Here is a 20,271-nt window from a genome sequence, read left to right on the forward strand (position 1 = left end):
AATGAGTTAGGAAAAGGATATTCTTTTTAGTCAGTGTGGCTGGGTCAACTGGATATGAATCAACTGGGTAAAACCACAGGTAAAAATATGAATGAATCTTGAGCTTCTGCCTCACATGATATGCAAATATCAGTCCAGATATACTGTACATCTGTCTATATGCGAAAGCTAAAACAACTGGGCTTCTTGGCACAGAAAGACAAATAGCACATGTTCTCATTCATCTGTGGATGCTCAAACAGTGGATCCCATGGCAGTAGAGGGTAGAATGCTGGTTACCTGAGGCTGAAAAGAGAAGGGAGAAGCTGGGATGAAAAGAAGTTAGTTAATAGATTAAAAAAATGCAGTTCCATAGTAGGAATAAGTTATAACATTCAACAGTACAGTAGGGAAATCATAATTAACAATAATTTAGTGCACATTCCAAAATAGCTAGAAGAGAATTATAATGTTCCCAACACAGATAAAAGATAAATGTTTGAGATGATGGATATCCCAATTACCCTGATTATTACACATTGTATATATGTATCAAAATATCATACGTACCCCCAAAATATGTATAACTATGTTTTTCAAGACAAGGTCTTGCTCTGTTACCCAGGCTGTAATGCAGTGGCACAATCTCAGTTCACTGCAGCCTAAACCTCCCAGGATCCAGCGATCCTCCTGCCTTAGCCTCCCAAGTAGCAAGGACTACAGGCATGCGCCATCATACCCAGCTAAGTTTTGTATCTTTTGCAGAGATGGGGTTTCACCATGTTGAACTACTAAGCTCAAGTAATCTTGTCGTGGACCGTCCGAGACGGGTAGGCACGTCTGCCCGGGGGTCTCTTGACCTGCAAGAGGGTCCCAATACCTGGAAGAGGGAGTGCGCCTGGAAAATTAATAATGACAGAGAGAGAGAAAGCGAGGCGTCTGGAGGGCTGATAGGCTGTGCCTAAACAGCAAATTTTATTTTTCAAAGGCCAGGAATAAATACACTTTCTTGGCTCTGGTTTACGTCATAGCAAGAGGAAATGCAAATGTATGCCTCACATGGCCTATACAATAGAGAAGTCAGATATGCAATCAGTGGTCGTAAAAAGTAACAGAATTTCCTGTAATCACAAAGCTTGCTTGCATCCAAACATTATTCACAAAGCTTGCTTACATCCAAACATTATTCACAAAGCTTGTTTACATCCAAACATTATTCCTCCTGGCTGCAGGTATCTCTGGTTTGACCTTGTTTTAGAACTGAGATGTGAAAAGGTTTTCTGGTTTTGCTCATCAGAATATCTTTTAATCAGATTCTCCTTTGTCTACTCCTGACTCAACTTAACTCAACTTCCCCATTCAGGAATCTCTGAGTCAGAAATCAAAGCCATCCCTTATGGTGGCATTTGCTTTGCAAATATCGACAGTTAAACCATTATCTAGGGTAAAAGGCAGTCAGGTAAAGTTTAAGGCTTATTCTTAAAGAGTCATAAAAAGGTTAAAAGCAGGAACCAGTTGCTGGTAGGGGGTCACTTGGTCTAGCAGCAACGCAGAGTTTTAGGCCCAAACGATATTGTGGTTGATATTAGAAACTGATCATTCATCTTTCAGTTCCTATATTTCCGGATAGCTCGACTGCCTCCAGTAGGAAACTGTGTTTGGGATCAAACTCACCGTATAGTGAGACTCACACCTTTTGGGGGTCTCACACGGGAATGTTCCCCACATAATCTGCCCACCTCAGCCTCCCAAAGTGCTGAGATTATAGGCATGAGCCACCACACCTGACTGTGTAATTATTATATATCAATTAAATTTTTATAAAAAATAGTACTACTGGAATAAATCATAAAAGAATATTTTAATAAAATTTATAAAACAATGAGTTTTATAAAACTTATGAAAGATTTATTAAACAGAATTTAAAAGGCACTAACCATAAAATAAACAAAAATTGATCAATTATATTACATTAAAATTAATAATGTCTGTTTATCAAAGACATCACTAAGAAGTGAAAAGTTAAGCCCCAGAGTGGAAGATGTTTTCAATACATCTTACTGACAAAAGGCCTAGATTCAGAATACGAGAGAACTCCTAAAATCAATAAGAAAAATACAGACAATCCAACAGAAAAAACTGGGCAAGACACTTAATAGACACTTTGCAAAAGAGGATATCCAAAGGGTCAATAAACATAGCTAAAGGCACTCAGCTTGTTCAATTGAAACCAGAATGAGATACCACGACCATCTGCCATTAACAGTAAAAATAAAAATGACAGTTCCAAGAGTTGACAAGGATAAAAAGCAAGTGAAATTCTCATAAAACTTCTTGGGAAAAACTATTCAGCAGTTTCCACTAAAGCTGATTACCATATGCTTCAGCAGTTCTACTCCTTGGTAAGTACACATACACACACACACACACACACACACACACACACACACACAAATGTGTATCTATGTTCCCTAAAAAAAGTATAAAAATGTTTACAAAAACATTGTTAATATTAATGAAAATACTGTGGACATTTTATACAACAGAATAGTTAATACTATAGCTCCCTGAGGATGACACAGATTTGCTACATGCAACATCAGGAATAAATCTTAGAAACATAATGTTCAGCTAACAGAGACAGAACAAAAAAGTACATCCTCTTTAGTTACATTTATATAAATTCCAGAATCAGGCAAAACTCTTCTACAGTTTAGAAGTCAGGGAAAGCCAGGCGCCGTGGCTGACACTTGTAATCCCAGCACTTTAGGAGGACGAGGTGGGCGGATCATCTGAGGTCAGGAGTTTGAGACCAGCCTGACCAACATGGAGAAACCCCGTTTCCATTAAAAATACAAAATTAGCTGGGCATAGTGGCACACACCTGTAATCCCAGCTACTTGGAAGACTGAGGCAGGAGAATCGCTTGAACCCAGGGGCTGGAGGTTGCAGTGAGCCAAGATCGCACCATTGCACTCCAGCCTGGGCAACAAGAGCAAAACTCGGTCTTTTAAAAAAAAAAAAACGAAGAAGAAGTCAGCGTGGTGGTTACATCTGGGACTGTAAAGACTGGAGAGTTACACCAGAATGGACTTTGGGCTTCTAATAATAGTGTATTTCTTTTTCAGGGTATTAGTAATTTTTTTTGTGGAAATTGATAAAACTATGCCCTGTGGTCTGTGCACTTTTCTGTATATGTGTTACACTTCAATAAACATGTATTTTTCTAAACATCCAAAGCATTTCACAAAAGAGAAACACTGATTTCCCTTTGCTTAAGCAAATGAGGGATCTCAAGCACCCCTAGCTCACATATGAAGCCAACTAAACCATTGCACACTCACAAATGACAGATGTCTCCAGCTGCAATTTTCTAAGGCTGATATATTCCCAAGTTTCAACTGCTCCACTTATGAGGATTTTTCCCACTCCTGCTGGTCTTTCTATTTTGTGATCCTCTGAGGTCTGAGTTTTGTTTTCTCTTTCCATACATAGTTCTGATGCTGATGAGATCAGACTTCGTTGGATCTCAGAAATTTATTTTCCATTTCTTAATTGCAATGGCAACCATAAAACAATTGCAGAAAGACGATTTCCCATCCAAATCTTCAAAAAAAAAAAAAAAAAAAAAAGGAAAGAAAGAACAAAGAGAAAACAACTTCAATGCTAATCCATCTGCATTATTTGATCCCAGCATTCTCATTTTAAATTCCCATTGAATTTTATTGTGTAATATTAGTGTTTTACAAAGAAACAAGATTTTATGAATTCCTACAAGTTGGAATCATAGATATTTATCCCTTTATTCTTGGATATTTTATTTCCAAGGTCAAAAACAACATTAATTCAACTTCACATTTTACCAAATGTTATGTTGATGTTCCAAATCCCCCCGGCCCCAACTTTAATTCTTTTCCATTTTTGATTAGTCTATTCCATCAGAACCACAGCAACTGAAATTGCCCCAGAAGAAAGGAGAAAGAATTAGAATGTAGTTATTGACTTTTCCAAAGGTCATGGAAATGAATACATACAACAATCAGGTGATAAATAATTGCTGAGACAAAATGAGCCGTGCAAATGACTTCCTATTGGGATTTTTAAACTTTCTCTGTGATTAAGCTGTGGTAAAGAGCAGTGTCTAGCAATTAGAATTTCTAATAAAGAATATGGCCTAAAAGATTTTTTTAATTACTTTTATTGAGCTATCTAGACTTGACTCTATTTTTTACAATTGGTATAATTCATCTATAAGAGCAAATTTGAGTCACCTTCCTTTAAAGACTATATAATTCTGATATTAATTTTATCTTATATCAAGATAAAAACCCACATAAGGAGAACAAAAAATAATGTGGCAACTTATACTTCCATTCAGAAAAATTTAAAAGAACATTTCTTAAAGTAGTGGTAAATAGTTCAATTTTCTTCGACTACTAAAAAGTCTTTACCAATAAAAGTGTGCATACTTGTAATATATTCAGAATGCAATGAAATCATAAAATCATAGGTAAATAAAATATATATTTACCTACCAACATCTGTTTTTATTCCTGACAATTGGGTAGGAAAACAATTTTACAAGTCTGACCATTCCTTTAGAAAGCCCAATGACCCTAAAGTAATATTTTTCTTCCTCTAAATGTTAGTAATTTCCATGGCAACTCTCCATCTGCTTTTCACTATTTTCACAGGCTTTTTAAATTAAGCTTACATATGTCCAAGTTCCAAGATTATCTTTGTGTTTGCATAAACCATATGGCTCTTTGACAAAGTTCATTACGCCAATAACATTAGAGAAATATTTAAATGTCACATCTGTTACGTAAAAAAAAAAAAAAAAAATTGATGTAAAATACAAGTGAGGTTAGGATGGGAAGCACTATTTCTACAAATTGATTTGTAATCAGTTTTTAAGCCAATGACACGCTTCTTCTTAGTTTCTAAATCAGAAAAATGAGTTAGGTTCCAAGTAGAAAATATTCCATACAGAATGTTCTTAAGTTTATCCAATACTTGAAATCTATAGGAAATACCCAAGCTTCCCAATGTAACCATTATATGAATTACACAAGTTTTACTAAGGATTATGTAAAATGGTAAGGTCTCTTTTATGATACAGTTTGAATGTTTGCCCCTCCAAAACTCATGTTGAAATTTAATTGCTATTGTAACAGTATAAAAGAGCTGGGACCCTTCGAAAGTGATTAAGCCAGGAGAGTTCCGGGTGGAGTTGGTGCCATTATAAAAAGGCAAGTTCAGCCTCCTCTTGCTGTCTCTCATCCTCTCACCTTCCACCATGTGATCAAGAAGACCCTCGCAAGTAGCCAGCATCTTAATATTGTACTTCCCAGCCTCCAGAACTCTGAGCCAGTAAGTATCTGTTCATTATAAATTACCAAGTCTCAAGTATTCCGTTATGGCAGCACAATAGACTAAGACACCCTTAAAAAAATTTTTACTAAAAGGCAGATGGGAGCTATGTATCAAACAAGTTTGGAACTTCTTTTCCCACTACCAAATACTTGTCATAATGTTAATAAAGAACAGCCTCAAAAATAATCAGAAGCATGAGAAGTGTCCTGTTTTGAAAAAAAAATAAACTTTCATCCAAGATTTATTATTTATTCTTCAGTCATATGTGACAGTAATCTCCTGCCACAAGGTCTTTCAGAGAAGAAAAACTGACAGAAACCTTAACCTTTAACTATTGAGACTTTGATCCTAGGAAAGACAATTATCTTAATGGCTAGATTTTTCTACCAAAAAAAAAAAACAATTAATTTTAAGAAGACTTTCTTAAAGATGCAAAAAATAATCTTCAATGGCATTGTCCAGTGAATTTGTTTTCTTCTTTTTTAAGTAGGTAGATCAGTCTTACATATAGAAAAGGCATAAGTTGGATGACTTGAGTTGAGAAGAACATCCCTGTTATAATCTTATCTACCACTCCAACTCGCTCTTGAGCCCCAAATCTCTGCTGTTTGCTTTTATCAGTTTAGGTCATTGAAATTCCCTGAAGAAATACTCACATCTGAGAAAGGCAAACCATTAAACCTCAGCTCAGTTTATTTGCATTTCCCCAGCAAAAAGTAGTACTCTGAGGAAATGGAATAAGTATGTTTCCATAAGATGGGATGCTAGTGGCCAGGTGTGGTGGCTTATACCTATAATCCCAGCAATTTGGGAGGCTGAGGCTGGTGGATCATGAGGTCAGAAGTTCAAGACCAGCCTGACCAATTTGGTGAAATCCTGTCTCTACTAAAAAAGTACAAAAATTAGTCAGGCATGGGAGCATGCAACTGTAGTCCCTGAGAGGCTGAGGCAGAAGAATTGCTTGAACCTGGGAGGCAGAAATTGCAGTTAACCAAGATCACACCACTGCACTCCAGCCTGGGCAACAGAGCAAGACCCTGTCTCAAAAAAAAAAAAAAAAAAGACAGGATTAGTGTCCCCACTGGAGCTCTACCTAGTGAGAGCAGACTGGAGTAAGCACCTTCAGAAAAAGGCCTTTTAAAAGTTGGGCAGGGAGACTGTCATGAGCACATTAATCATCTGGAACAGGCCCAAACATGAAATGACAAAGTAAGTCAAGTTGAACTTCTTTGAGTTTGTTCAGTGTTAGGCATGCCTTAATGCAGTGATGTTTAACTTTGTTTGGATTGCAGATTCCTTCCAGAATGTGATAGAAAGCTACAGACATTGTCCCCCAAATTTTCCCTTAAGGCATGGCCATAATTCATATGGTAGCATGTGACAGGATTTCCTTCTTTGTATGGATGAATAATATTCCATTGTATGCATGTGTCAAATTTTCTTTATTCGGTCATCAATCAATAGAGATTAAGGTGGTTTCCACCTTTTGGCTATTGTGAGTAATGCTGCAATGAAGATGGAAATTCAAATATCTCTTCCAGATCTTGATTTCAGTTCTTTTGGATAAGGAACCAGAAATGGGAATGTGGAATAGTAATTCTATTTTTTAATTTTTTGAAGAATCTCCATACTGTTTTCCACAAAAGTGGACATCATCCTACGTGAAATCAGCCAGTCACAGAAGGACAATACTGCATGATTTCATTTATATGAGGTTTTTAAAGCAGTCCAACTCATAGGAAAAAAAAAGTAGAATGGTTGCAGAAACTGGAGGGAGGTGGAAGTAGGAAGTTGCTGTTCAATGGGTATAAAGCTTCACTCATACAAGATGAAAAAGTTCTAAATAGCTGCTGTACAACATTATGCTTATAGTTAAAATTTTGTTAAGAGGGTAGATTTCATGTTATATGTATTTTATCACAAAAAATGTGGTCATAATATTTGCATTAACTTTATGGAATTCAAGATCTTTCTGATGCACCATATTAAGAGTCTTTGACCTAGAGCAGGGGTCCCCAAACTTTTTACACAGGGGGCCAGTTCACTGTCCCTCAGACCATTGGAGGGCCGCCACATACTGTGCTCCTCTCACTGACCACCAATGAAAGAGGTGCCCCGTCCTGAAGTGCGGTGGGGGACCGGATAAATGGCCTCAGGGGGCCGCATGAGGCCCAAGGGCCGTAGGTTGGGGATGCCTGACCTAGAGGATCCCTAGAACACAAGGAGGTTCTCTGTCCCTTGATGAAGCAGGCAGACAGGACTTATCTAAGGAAACAAGACCTCTCCAGAAAGTCGGAATGGTGGCACTAACCCTCCATTGTAACCAGCAGGATCTCTTATCTGATGCATTTCAGAAGAGCTATTGCTATTGAATTTTTTTATTTAAAAATATTAGAGTATTTAAAAATATTAGATTATCCGTAATCTTGTCAGGTATCAATTCCCATTCTTCCTTCTATGTCAATGGCATAGAAGGTATCTGTATCAGCTGTTAAGAATTATTTAAAGCAACTGTGACATCTGAAATAATATACCTTTACCCTTACTGATAAGAAAGATTTTTTTTTAAAGTGGAAGTGAAGGAGGGAGGAAGGAAAAAGGAGAGTTAGCATCTTAATAGTGAATATGTTCCATCTGTACATAATTGATTGATGTATATATACATTTATACACATATAAACTATATAGGTTTAGTCAATATATATACTTATAAGTATATCGATATACATACTATGTATATTACTTATTATACACAGTACATTATGTATATTATTACTACATATATAATATGCATAGTACATCATGTATATTATTACATATTATTATACATAGTCATTAAGTATATTATTATATACAGTATGTATGTCCGTATGTATATTTCTAATTAGAAAATACATAACCAGAGAGATCGTTGTCAGGTTCTTAGGCAAAACTACTTCTGAAGCTAATTAAAAATGAGGATTGTAGAAGTAGATGTAAAGATTCAAAGAAGTAGAAATCAAATCAATATTTTGTGAAACTTTACTCTTCATCTTGAACCTGCTGAAGTGGCAATCAAAGGTTCTTTATGTGCTTAAGATAAAGTCTTACCCTTGGTGGCTCAAGCCTGTAATCCCAGCACTTTGGGAGGCTGAGGCAGGCAGATCATGAGGTCAGGAGGTCAAGACCATCCTGGCTAACATGGTGAAACCCCATCTCTACTAAAAATACAAAAAATTAGCCAGGCATGGTGGCATGTGCCTGTAGTCCTGGTTACTCTGGAGGCTGAGGCAGGAGAATCACCTGAACTCAGGAGATAGAGGTTGCAGTGAGCTGACATCATACCACTGCACTCCAGCCTGGGCAACAGAGTGAGAGACTCTTGCCTCAAAAGAAAAAAAAAAAATTTAATAAAAAAACAAAATTCCATGTAGAATTATCAAACAATCCAAATGTCAGAATTCAGACAATTCTTTTTTTTTTTTTGAGACGGAGTTTCGCTCTTGTTACCCAGGCTGGAGTGCAATGGCGCGATCTCGGCTCACCGCAACCTCCGCCTCCTGGGTTCAGGCAATTCTCCTGCCTCAGCCTCCTGAGTAGCTGGGATTACAGGCACGCACCACCACGCCCAGCTAGTTTTTTGTATTTTTAGTAGAGACGGGGTTTCACCATGTTGACCAGGATGGTCTCGATCTCTCAACCTCGTGATCCATCCGCCTCGGCCTCCCAAAGTGCTGGGATTACAGGCTTGAGCCACCACGCCCGGCTGAATTCAGACAATTCTTAATGGAAACGTAAAAAGAAACATAAAGAGAAGTATCCTAACCTTCAATTAAAAGCAAAATATGTAAATTTTTCTTAAAGAAAATCTTTTCTAACCACCTACTCTCTCTGTCCCAAGTTTCATTTGTTAAAATTCATTCCTCCTCTTGCCATCACGGAAAACTCCAGATTATCTATCCACTGCCTTTGACCATGCTGCTCTCTCGCTGTTAATAGAACTCTGCTATCTTGAGGGCCTTTCATTCCTTTTTCTGAACTAATCAGTGCTATTGATTTGAAAGATTCATAAGACACTTTTTGAGTGGTCCTGGAGATCCTGGGTTGTGATATACTGTTTACTGTTTCTTCAAAAAAAAAATTATTTTAAGGTCTCCATAGTATTGTTTTCTAATTTTCATTTCTGCTTCTACTCCTTTCCCTTCGTCCCATACTCCACCACACTAGGCTTGGCCACCTCATTCTCCATAGTATTTATGCAGCTCATATATACATTTATCCTGGCATTTATGGCACCAAAATCTCCCCAAACTTTAGTATATTCTCTCAGATAATTAGTTTCCTAGAATACTACAAGCTAGCATATCTGGTCTTCCAGCGCCACCCACTCTCTCTACACACACACACACACACACACACACACACACACCCCACCCAGTCTACACACACACACACACACACACACACACACACACGCACAGACACATTTGCATTATTCCCATATAATTTCTAAAATGTAACACAAACGACTTCAAAATAGGCTTAGATTAACTTATACAGCACCTATAAGTGTTACACTCTGTTGGCTTTAAATACCGTATCATTTCATCAACTTCCAAAGTAGTTTTTATTCCCATTTTAGAGTTCAGGAAACTGAAGCACAGAAATCTAGGTAAATTTCTCATGTCCCACAACTGGTGGGTGACAAAGCCAGGACACAATCCAGGCCATTGGACTCCATAAGAGAAGGACATCTGGCTCTTTCCTCTCATTGATCCTACGTAGTAGTATCTTCTACAGAGTCTCCCAGATTGATCCTTCTCAGTTCCCACGGCCAAATCCAGGCCCTTACCATAAAACTAGTCTCCCCACTTAATATCTTACCCACCACATGCACCTCCAGAAAAAAAAAATCTTCACAAACGCTATGATCATCACATTGTCCCCTAATTAAGAAGCCCTATTATTTATCAGATTATGTCCAGATATCCAGGTTTCTTCTGCTAAAAGTTGGGATCTCTGTCCCCTGGGTTTCTACAGCATTTTTGCACCTACTTCACAACTGTCTGTTTTACACTGGGGACACAGGGCAGACATTAAAACTTAAAGCCAGAAAATAATCTCTTGCTATCATGTGCTACTTTCTGGACATACTAGGGTGGGAATTAGGCTCCCAAGGCCTAAGGCAGACACATCTGTTTTACACTGGGGACACAGAGTTCCTTGCCATCAAGGAACTTACAGTCCAGTAAGGGAAAGTGGACACTTAAAAAAGAATGTAAAAGAGTATATAAGTCCATTTTCTGTTGCTTGTAACAGGATATCTTAAATTGGGTAATTTATAAAGAAAAGAAATTTCTTACATTTGTGGCATCTAAGTCCGAGGTTGAGGGGCCACATCTGGTGAGGGCTTTCTCACTAGCAGGGACTCTCTGCAGAGTCCCAAGGGAGCAAAGGGCATCACATGATGATGAGCAAGGCTCAAGTCTCACTGTCTCATCTTACAAAGCCACTAGTCCTATTCCCATGATAACCCATCATTCATTATTCCATTAATCTACTAATGGATTCATCCATACACAAGGACAGAGCACTCATGACCCAATCATCTCTTACAGTCCCCACCTCTCAATGCTGCCACCTTGAGGATTAAATTTCAACATGAGTTTTAGAGGGGACAAATACTCAAACCATAGCATTCCTTTACTGGCCCCCCAAAACTCATGTCCTCCTCCTATACAAATACATTCATTCCATCCTCATAGTCCCAAAGTCTAAATTCCTTCCAGCACCAACTCAAAAGTACAAACTCCAGAGTCTCATCTATAAGCCTATGAAATCAAAACGAGTTATTTACTGCCAGAATACAATGGTAAGACAAGTATTGGGTAAACACTCCCATGGTAAAAGGAAAAAAATAGGCCAGAATAAAGGAGTAATAGGCCAGCAGGGCAGACATTAAAACTTAAAGCTGGAGGCTGGGTGCGGTGGCTCACACCTGTAATCCCAGCACTTTGGGAGACCGAGGCGGGGGGATCACGAGGTCAGGAGATCGAGACCAGCCTGGCTAACCAGATGGTGAAACTCTCTCTACCAAAAAAAAAAAAAAAATATATATATATATATATATATATTTATACACACATACATATATATATACATATATGTATATAGAAAATATATATATAGATATATAGAGAAAATATAGAGAGAGAATATATATATATATATATATATATATATATATATAGAAAAAGTAAAAAATTAAATTAAAAAAAAAACCTTAAAGCTGGAAAATAATTTCTTGCTATCATATGCTACTTCCTGGAGATACTGGGGTAGGGATTAGGCTCCCAAGGCCTAAGGCAGTCCCATCCCTATGGTTTTACTGGGAGCAATCCACATGGCTGCTCATAAGGGTTAGAGTCCAGTACCTGTACTTTTCCCAGACAGGCATTGCATGCTGGCTGTGGATCAACAGTTCTGGGGCCCTGGTGGCTGTCCTGTTCCCATGGCTCCACTAAATATTGCTCCAGTGGGGACTTTCTGTAGGGATCTCACTTCCACAGCTCTACTAGGCATTGCCCAGTGAGGACTCTGTGGCAGCTCCAATTTCGCATTTTCACTCTGGCATTGCTCTAGTGGGGGCTTTCTGCAGTGGCTCGGCCCCTGCAACAGGTCTCTGCCTGGGCTCCCAGGCTTTAGTAACATTTCTTGAAATCTGGCTGAAGTCTGACAGGCCTCCACAGCTCTTGCTTTCTGCACATCTGCAGAATTAGCACCACATGGACACTGCCGAGGCTTACTTAACATCTTGGACCATTTGAAGTCCAGTTAGAGTGGCCATGAAGCACTGCACCAGAATTTGGGGAGCAGAGTTCCAGGGTGGTCCTGGGCAGCAAGCCTGTGGAGTATTCATTGGGCCCCTCCCTTGAAATAGTTGTGCCCTTGTAGGCCTGTAGGCCTGTAGGCCTGGGATGGGCTGTGATGGGAGGGCCAGACTGAAAGATCTGTGAAATGCCTTCATGGTCCGTCTTCCATTATCTTAAGAAACAGCACCTGGCCCCCTTCTATCCATGCTAATCTCTTTGGCAAAGGCAGCTGGACTATACCCTTGATTTCCTCTTGTGAACATGCTTTTTCACCCTTTATGTGGCCAGGCTGAGTTTTTCAAATCTTTCTACTTTGCTTCTCTTTTGATCATAAATTCCATCTTCAAGTCATTCTCTCCCTCTTGCAGCTTAGCATAAGCAATTAATAGCAGCCAGGCAGTCGCCTGAGTGTTTTGCTGCTTGGATATTTCTCCTGCCAGCTACCGTGGTTCATCACTCTCAAGCTCAGCCTTCCACAAAGCCCTTGGCCATGGACACAGCCAAGTTATTTGCCAGTTTATAACAAGGACACAAGGATGGCCTTTTGCCATGTTGCCCAGACTGGTCTCAAACTTGTGAGCTCAAGCAATCTACCCACCTTGGCCTCCCAAAGTGCTGGGATTATAGGCATGAGCCACCGCACCCAGCTACTACAGTGTTCAATACCTTTCCTGATTTCCATCTGAAACCTCATTAGAATGGCCTTTACTGTCCAGATTTCATTCATGTCATGACCACTGAACCAGTCTCCGAGGAGTTCCAAGCTTTCCCTAGCCTTCTAGGAGCCCACGGAGACCCTGAAGCCCATTGAAATTATTCAGACTAGCCAATTCCAAGCCTTTGGCAGAACACAGGCTTTTTCTAGCCTGCTTCTCCGAATTCTGCCAGCCTCTGCCCATTATCCAGTTCACAAGCCACCTTTACATTGTCAGGTACACGTATTGATTGACTTACAACCTATGCAACTTACGACCATGCGACTTTACGACCACAATCGCTAGCCACGACTGTTCCGCGTCTGGCAGCGCAAACGTTGCCCAGCTGGGCGTACGACAGTGCGGACCAGCTTCCGGCAGCACCACCATCTCCACGTGCACCATTTCAACTGTACATATAGCCTACTCAACTTATGACCAAATCGTGTTACCACCGTTCCACGGTCCCAACCATGGTCGTAAGTTGAGCACTACCTGTATTCATTACCAGCACCACCCTACTCTCAATTCTAATTTTTTGTCCTGGTTCATTTCTGTTTCTTACATAAGAGTATCTAAAACTGGATGATTTATAAAGAAAAGGAGTTTATTTCTTACAGATATGGAGTCTGAGAAGTCCAAGGTCAAGGGGCCACATCTGATGAGGGTCTTCTTGCTGGTGGGGACTCTCCGCACGATCCCAAGGCAACGCAGAGCATCACATGAGGAAGGAGCCGAGCACCCTTGAATGTTTACTCAGGTCTCTCTTCCTCTTCTCATAAAGCCACTGGTCCTACTCCCATGATATCATATTAATCCATTAACCCATTGAGTATCATTCCATTAATGAATTTACCCACTCATGAGGGAAAAGCCTTCACGGCCCAATCACCTCTTAAAGTCCCCCCTCCCCACCTTCAATACTGACTCACTGGGGATTAAACTTCAGCACTTCGGCATGAGTTTAGGAGGAGACAAATATTCAAACCATAGATTCATGCTATAAGCACCTTTAGTAATATTTGGAAAATACAGTGAAATAGCAGAGAAAGGAGGGTGACCAGTGGCATGTTTCGAGGGAGATTGAGGTGCTTGAGTGCTACATCATAGAAGGGGCGCTTTCACAGGTGGAAGCAATATGAGACACAGCACAGGGAAACATCAGATTACGGTCTAGTTTATCCAGCATAAGGGAAGTGGAAGTTGCAAGGCAGGTAAGTATGAAGTTAGAGAGAAGGTGTAGGGAAAAGCTTTTGCATGGATATCTAGAGTTTATCCTACACTGTTCTTGTTAGCACCTGCCTCTTTAATACTTACAGTAATTACAGGCCCTATTTGCTTATTTATAACTACAAGTCAGGACTCTGCTAATTATTTTTCATATATTATTTCACTTACACTTCATGACAGTACTGGAAATTAATTATTCTGATTTTACAGATAAGACAACTAAGGCCCAAAGATATTAAATAACCTGATTAAGCTCATTTCAAAGCAATCTAAATTCATTTATCTAAATTCACATTGTACCTTTAGCCTGTATTATCCAAAGCTTGACATTCATTTATTGTCCTTCTGATCTCACTGTATCTCCCAAATTGGGAAACACAATAAAGCAATTTTTTTTTATTTTTTCTACAGCCTCTTGCAAACAGTTGGGAAAAGCATAAATATATAAACATTCTTGCTTAAAAGTCACTTAAATAAATTCATATAAGACTCTTTTACAACTGATCTATTAAAGCTTTGCATTGAAATGCAAGTCAAGACTATTATTTTTATAGCAGTTTTCATAACTGTAAAGATCTTTGACTTTATTAACATTTCATCCCTCATAGCCAGGCTGACAACGATCACAATGCAGATCAACCAAAGTCTGCAAAGTTGACTACAAAGGGGGCAGACCAGCCCCTGCCCCCACCTCAGTATGTGAAGACATACCAAGAACATTGCTGGGACCCAACAAATGGCAAATAATGCTTTAGAGCAGCATTATAAAGCTTGTTGAAACTCTTCATTCAGTCATACAGGAATACTGAAATAACACTGGAAGGCATCTTAATCCATCTGTCACTTTTTTTTTTTTTTTTTTTGGTGGCTGTGGCGACAGAGTCTTACTCTGTTGCTCAGGCTGGAGTACAGTGTAATATTTTTAAATATAAAGAGAATATATTGTCTTACACTAATTTCTAGTTCCCAGTTTTTCCAGGGGTCTCCTTTACATTGAATCAATGGTATTAATTACTTAAAGGAAGCCAGTTTTAAGTTTTAGATTATATTTGGATACAGTTGAATCAACAGGCCTTACTTTCAGAGATGAATCTTGGCTCACTGCAACATCTACCTCCTGGGGTTCAAGCAATTCTTGTGCCTCAGCTTCCTGAAAATCTTTTCCATTTTAGTACAAACGAGGCCTCACTATGTTGCCCAGGTTGGGCTCAGGCAATCAACTCCTGAGCTCAGGCAATCTGCCTGCCTCATCCTCCCAAATCAGCTAATTTTTTATTTCAAAAAGACAGGGTTTCACCATGATGTTCAGACTGGTCTCAAACTCCTCAGGCTTAAGCGATCTGCCAACCTTGGCCTCCCAAAGTGCTGGAATTACAGGCATGAGTCACCCCTCCAGCCTCAAACATTTTAGAATTGTCTAGAATCCATTGGCATCAACCAAGCTGATTCAGAAGTTCCTTGATGAAAATGCTAAGAAATCCATATTCTGCTACTTATAGTATGTGACCATATTAACTAAATTTTTCTTTTTTTTTTTTTTTTTTTTTTTGAGACGGAGTTTCGCTCTTGTTACCCAGGCTGGAGTGCAATGGCGCGATCTCAGCTCACCATAACCTCCGCCTCCTGGGTTCAGGCAATTCTCCTGCCTCAGCCTCCTGTTTTTTTGTTTTTTTTTTTTTCCACATGGAGTCTCTCTTTGTTGCCCAGGCTGGAGCGCAATGGTATGATATCAGCTGGCTACAACCTACATCTTCCAGGTTCACTCCCAGGTTCAAGGGATTCTCATGCCTCAGCCTCCTGAGTAGCTGGGATTACAGGCATGTGCCACCACACTTGGCTAATATTGGCATTTTTAGTAAAGACAGGATTTTGCCATGTTAACCAGCCTGGTCTTGAACTCCTGACCTCAAGTGATCCTACTACCTCAGCCTCCCAAAGTGCTGGGGTAACAGGTGTGAGGCACCAGCCCAGCCTATTTTTAGTATTCTTGATGCTCTGGAATCTGGAGCCCCACTGACAGGGGTAGCCCATTCTTACAGACAGCAGACCACTCCCCTGCAGGTGTGCCTTTCATATGCAACGCAACTAATCCAGAGTTTTTACCTCGAACCACCTCCTCTATCTGCTTTTTCCACTCCAGAAGGCATTCTTCTGCCCAAAGCATACCAGGGCCAGGTGCCAGAAAACTAGAGGCAGTCCCTACACACTGGAGCCCACTGAAATTATTCAAACTAGCCAATCCTAAGCCTATGTACCCGGCCTCACTTGTTTCTTCTTGTGAACCCATAATAAAGACTCTTGCTCATGCTTTCCTCCTGCTCCTTCTGCCTCCTGAGTGACTGTGGTGCTTCCGCGAGGTGGCCCTGCATGGCCTGCTGTGCTTCCTGTGTCTAGGGAACTGGGAGTAAAAATGTCTTCCTCCATGACAGTCCTTTCCATGTCTGCATGTCTTACCATACATGATTAAAACAAATCCCAAGTACATTTTTAAATTGTGATATTGGGGCAGTTTCTTAACTGTCCCGTGATTCAGGCTATACATGTTTACAATGAAAGTAATAATATTGCCTGCCTCAAACACCTGTTATGAAGGTAATTAATATGTAGAAAATGTTGAGTTCAGTACTCAATATGTAGGGCACATTTAATAGCTGTTAGGGATTATTGTTATGATTAATGAGTTATAAAAATAATGTATTCTAAAATTCACAGTCTAGGCTGGGCACAATGGCTCACGCCTGTAATCCTAGCAGTGTGGAAGGTCGAGGTGGACAGATCACCCGAGGTCATAAGTTCAAGACCAGCCTGGGTAACATGGCAAAACCCCATCTCTATTAAAAATACAAAAAATTAGCCAGGCATGGTGGCACATACCTGTAATATCAGCTACTCAGGAGGCTGAGACATGAGAATTGCTTAAGCCTGAGAGGCAGAGGTTGCAGTTAGCCGAGATCATGCCACTGCATGCCAGCGTGGGCAACAGAGCAAGACTCTGTCTCAGGAAATAATTTTTTAAAAAATTAGCATTCTAAACCAGTATACTTTCTAAACTATGGATTACCACTATGGCTTGAATGTCCCCTCCTAAACACATGTTGAGCTTTAATTGCCTTTGTAACAGTGTTAAGGGGTGAGGCTTTTAAGAGGTGATTAAGTCATGAGGGCTCTGCAGATGGCTGCCTTCTGTTTCCATGAGGATTCTTCCCTCATGAATGGATTAACACCATTACCACAGAATCGGGTTAGTTATATTGAGACTGCGTTTATGTGTTATAAAAGTGAGTTTGGCCCAATTTCCTCTCTCTGTCTTGCTGTCTCATATGATCACTTGCCTTTAAACCATGTTATGATGCAGCAAGAAGGCCTTCAATAGATGCCAGTACCATGCTTTTGGTCTTCCCAGCCTCCAGAACTCTGAGAAATACATTTCTCCTTGTTATAAATTACCTAGTCTTTGGCATTCTGTTACAGAAAAAGACTAAGATAATTACTTTTAGTTTTGATATTCATATATTTACCACATATGGCTTTAGCAATATGTAAGAAACACTAAAGTTTTATGCCATCTTAACAATGTCTAGTTTTGCAAAGGAAGGAATTAAATTGAATACAATGTTGAGTATGGTTTCACTGTGAGTGGCCCTGAACAATGGCCCAAACTCTAGTTTCAACATGGCTTCCTAACAGTCTGATCAATGGGTTATTAAATAATAAAACTTTCTTTGATTCTCTGTGGAAAATACGCTTCCACCTTACCCCCCTAAAAAAGTTGGCTACTGATGAAAGAGAATATTAAGTAAGTAAATTTAAGAAGGAGATGTTTGGAAGCCAGAAAATATAAGTTCTGCATAAATTAAAGGACAAAATATTAAACTCAGCAAAATCTGGCATGTAGGATGTTAAAGTTCACCAGATGCTCTATATAAAAACAAGAAAAGGCAGTTCTTCAGACTGCTTCAAGGAGTGTTCCAACAAAATGCAAACATTACTTCTATGTGAGAAATCCAACCATACTTTAAATTAAAAAGAGGATCAACTTACAAAATAAAGGGATATATAACAGATGACTCATGGTAAAAGTGATTAGAAAAAAAGCCAGAAGCTTACTATGTTTTTAAAACAATTGCAGAGAAACAATATAGAGTAAGAGCACTGAATTGACCTTTGCTGTCAATAAAAGTAGATTCAAAGTGTCAACAAAGCATTTTCCCCAGAAGTATGAAGTAGACACGAGATCCATCATTAATTTAGCATGTTGCTATAGGAGCATTTTCTTTCATGCCAAAGAACACATTGCATTATATATTGCAACAAATACTCGATGCACACGAAAAATCACAAACATAAAAAGTAGATAATATTTTTAAATATAAAGAGAACATATTGTCTTACACTAATTTCTAGTTCCCAGTTTTTCCAGGGGTCTCCTTTACATTGAATCAATGGTATTAATTATTTAAAGGAAGCCAGTTTTAAGTTTTAGATTATATTTGGATACAGTTGAATCAACAGGCCTCACTTCCAGAGATGAATTTTCTTCAGTCCAGAATATGAAATTTAAATGTGAGACTTAAGGTAGAAAGAAGGCAGGTTATGATATCGAAGCAGCTTTCCTATACATAGGAAAGGAAGTAAAAGTTCAAGTAGCAAGGCAAGAAGTAGAAACAATTAAAAAGGTAGAGCTAGGCCGGGCCTGGTGGCTCACACCTGTAATCCCAGCACTTTGGGAGACCAAGGCAGGAGGACTTGAGGTCAGGAGTTTGAGACCAGCCTGGCCAACAGGGTGAAACCCTGTCTCTACTAAAAATACAAAAATTAGCAGCGCATGGCAATGCACACCTGTAATCCCAGCTACTTGGGAGGCTGAAGCAGGAAAATCACTTGAACCCAGGAGGCAGAGGTTGCACTGAGCCAAGATTATGCCACTGCATTCCAGCCTGGATGACAGAGCAAGACTCCATCTCAAAACTAATTAAATATTAATAATTTAAAAGGTAAAGCAAGAGTAGCATAATTCCTGGGACTCCAAGAAAGAAATTAGGGCCTACATACCACCTTCCTGGGCCACAACCTGATAGAAACAGCACTACCACCACATTCCTGCCAAAAAAAAATTCCCCAGATCTCCATCCCTGGCTAGCTAGATGAGCTAGAGCTAGCATTTCCAGTAGTCCATTACTTGAGAATAGCAGGTAGTAGATTCTGAAATTTGCATATCTAACATGGGTAACATGGAAGTTCTGAGAACAACAGACTTTTTAAAGGATAATTTCATTTTTTAAGGGAAGTATAACAATGACTTTCATACAAATACAAACTGAGCACCATTCAAAGATTGTATTTAACTCATTAATTAATGAGGAAACTGGTAAGATGTTACAACTGGCTCCAAGGAGAATTCAAAGAATACATATATAAATGCCATAATAAATTTACAAATAAATGTAAAATGGAGCTGTCTGCAGGGCAATAAACTATCGCCTCCCACTAGATATTGCCGCAGATAAGAATCATATGCATCAGTTTTAGTTTTCTACAACTTACAGAATTGTAAAGTAGCTCAAACACAATGAAAGGACTAGACTATGCTTTGTGTTCCATTAAAGACTTGCAGTAATCTTTTCTTTCAATTTACAGTCTTTTATAATGACTTGGAGAGGCATGAGATCTGGAGAAAATAAATGAGAGCCTACAGAGATCTTACCTCCCGAGGCAATGACCTATCTCACAGCCACTAGAAGTGACAGTCAAGAGAATGACCAGGAATAGGATCCAACCAGCCTGCTATGAAAAACACCAGCACAGAAGGCCTAGTTAAAGGTGAAGCACAGAAGGGAGGATAAGGGTCCAGCTGGCAAAGTCCAGCAAAGGCCTCTTCTACTCTCAATAAGATACTAAGTTTCTGCAGAAACCCAGGCACCATCCAGAGAAGGAGGAATGAGGAGAGATCCCTTGAGAGCCAGAAAAAGCTTAAACTTTTAATCAGTATCTAGCAGAAAGAGATTGATTTGAAACAGAAGAAACTGGGTTACTTTTTATTGACCAGGGATATATGCTGAATTGTGCCCTCACACACACAAATTCATGTGTTGAAGCCCCAACCCTCAGTACCCCAGAACATAACTCTATTTAGAGATAGG

The 20,271-nt window shown here is 39.4% G+C and overlaps 1 long non-coding RNA gene across 1 annotated transcript in view; it reads right to left on the bottom strand.

The window, feature by feature from the left end:
• Positions 1–1,913: 1,913 nt before the first annotated feature.
• LOC141585185 (uncharacterized) overlaps positions 1,914–20,271 on the bottom strand; it is a 93,460-nt gene continuing 75,102 nt past the window's right edge. The window contains exon 6 of the long non-coding RNA XR_012518574.1: positions 1,914–3,585. This is a non-coding gene — a long non-coding RNA (uncharacterized LOC141585185). The remainder of the gene's footprint in view (positions 3,586–20,271) is intronic.

The sequence above is a fragment of the Saimiri boliviensis genome, chromosome 7, assembly GCF_048565385.1.
Source record: "Saimiri boliviensis isolate mSaiBol1 chromosome 7, mSaiBol1.pri, whole genome shotgun sequence".
NCBI lineage: Eukaryota > Metazoa > Chordata > Mammalia > Primates > Cebidae > Saimiri > Saimiri boliviensis.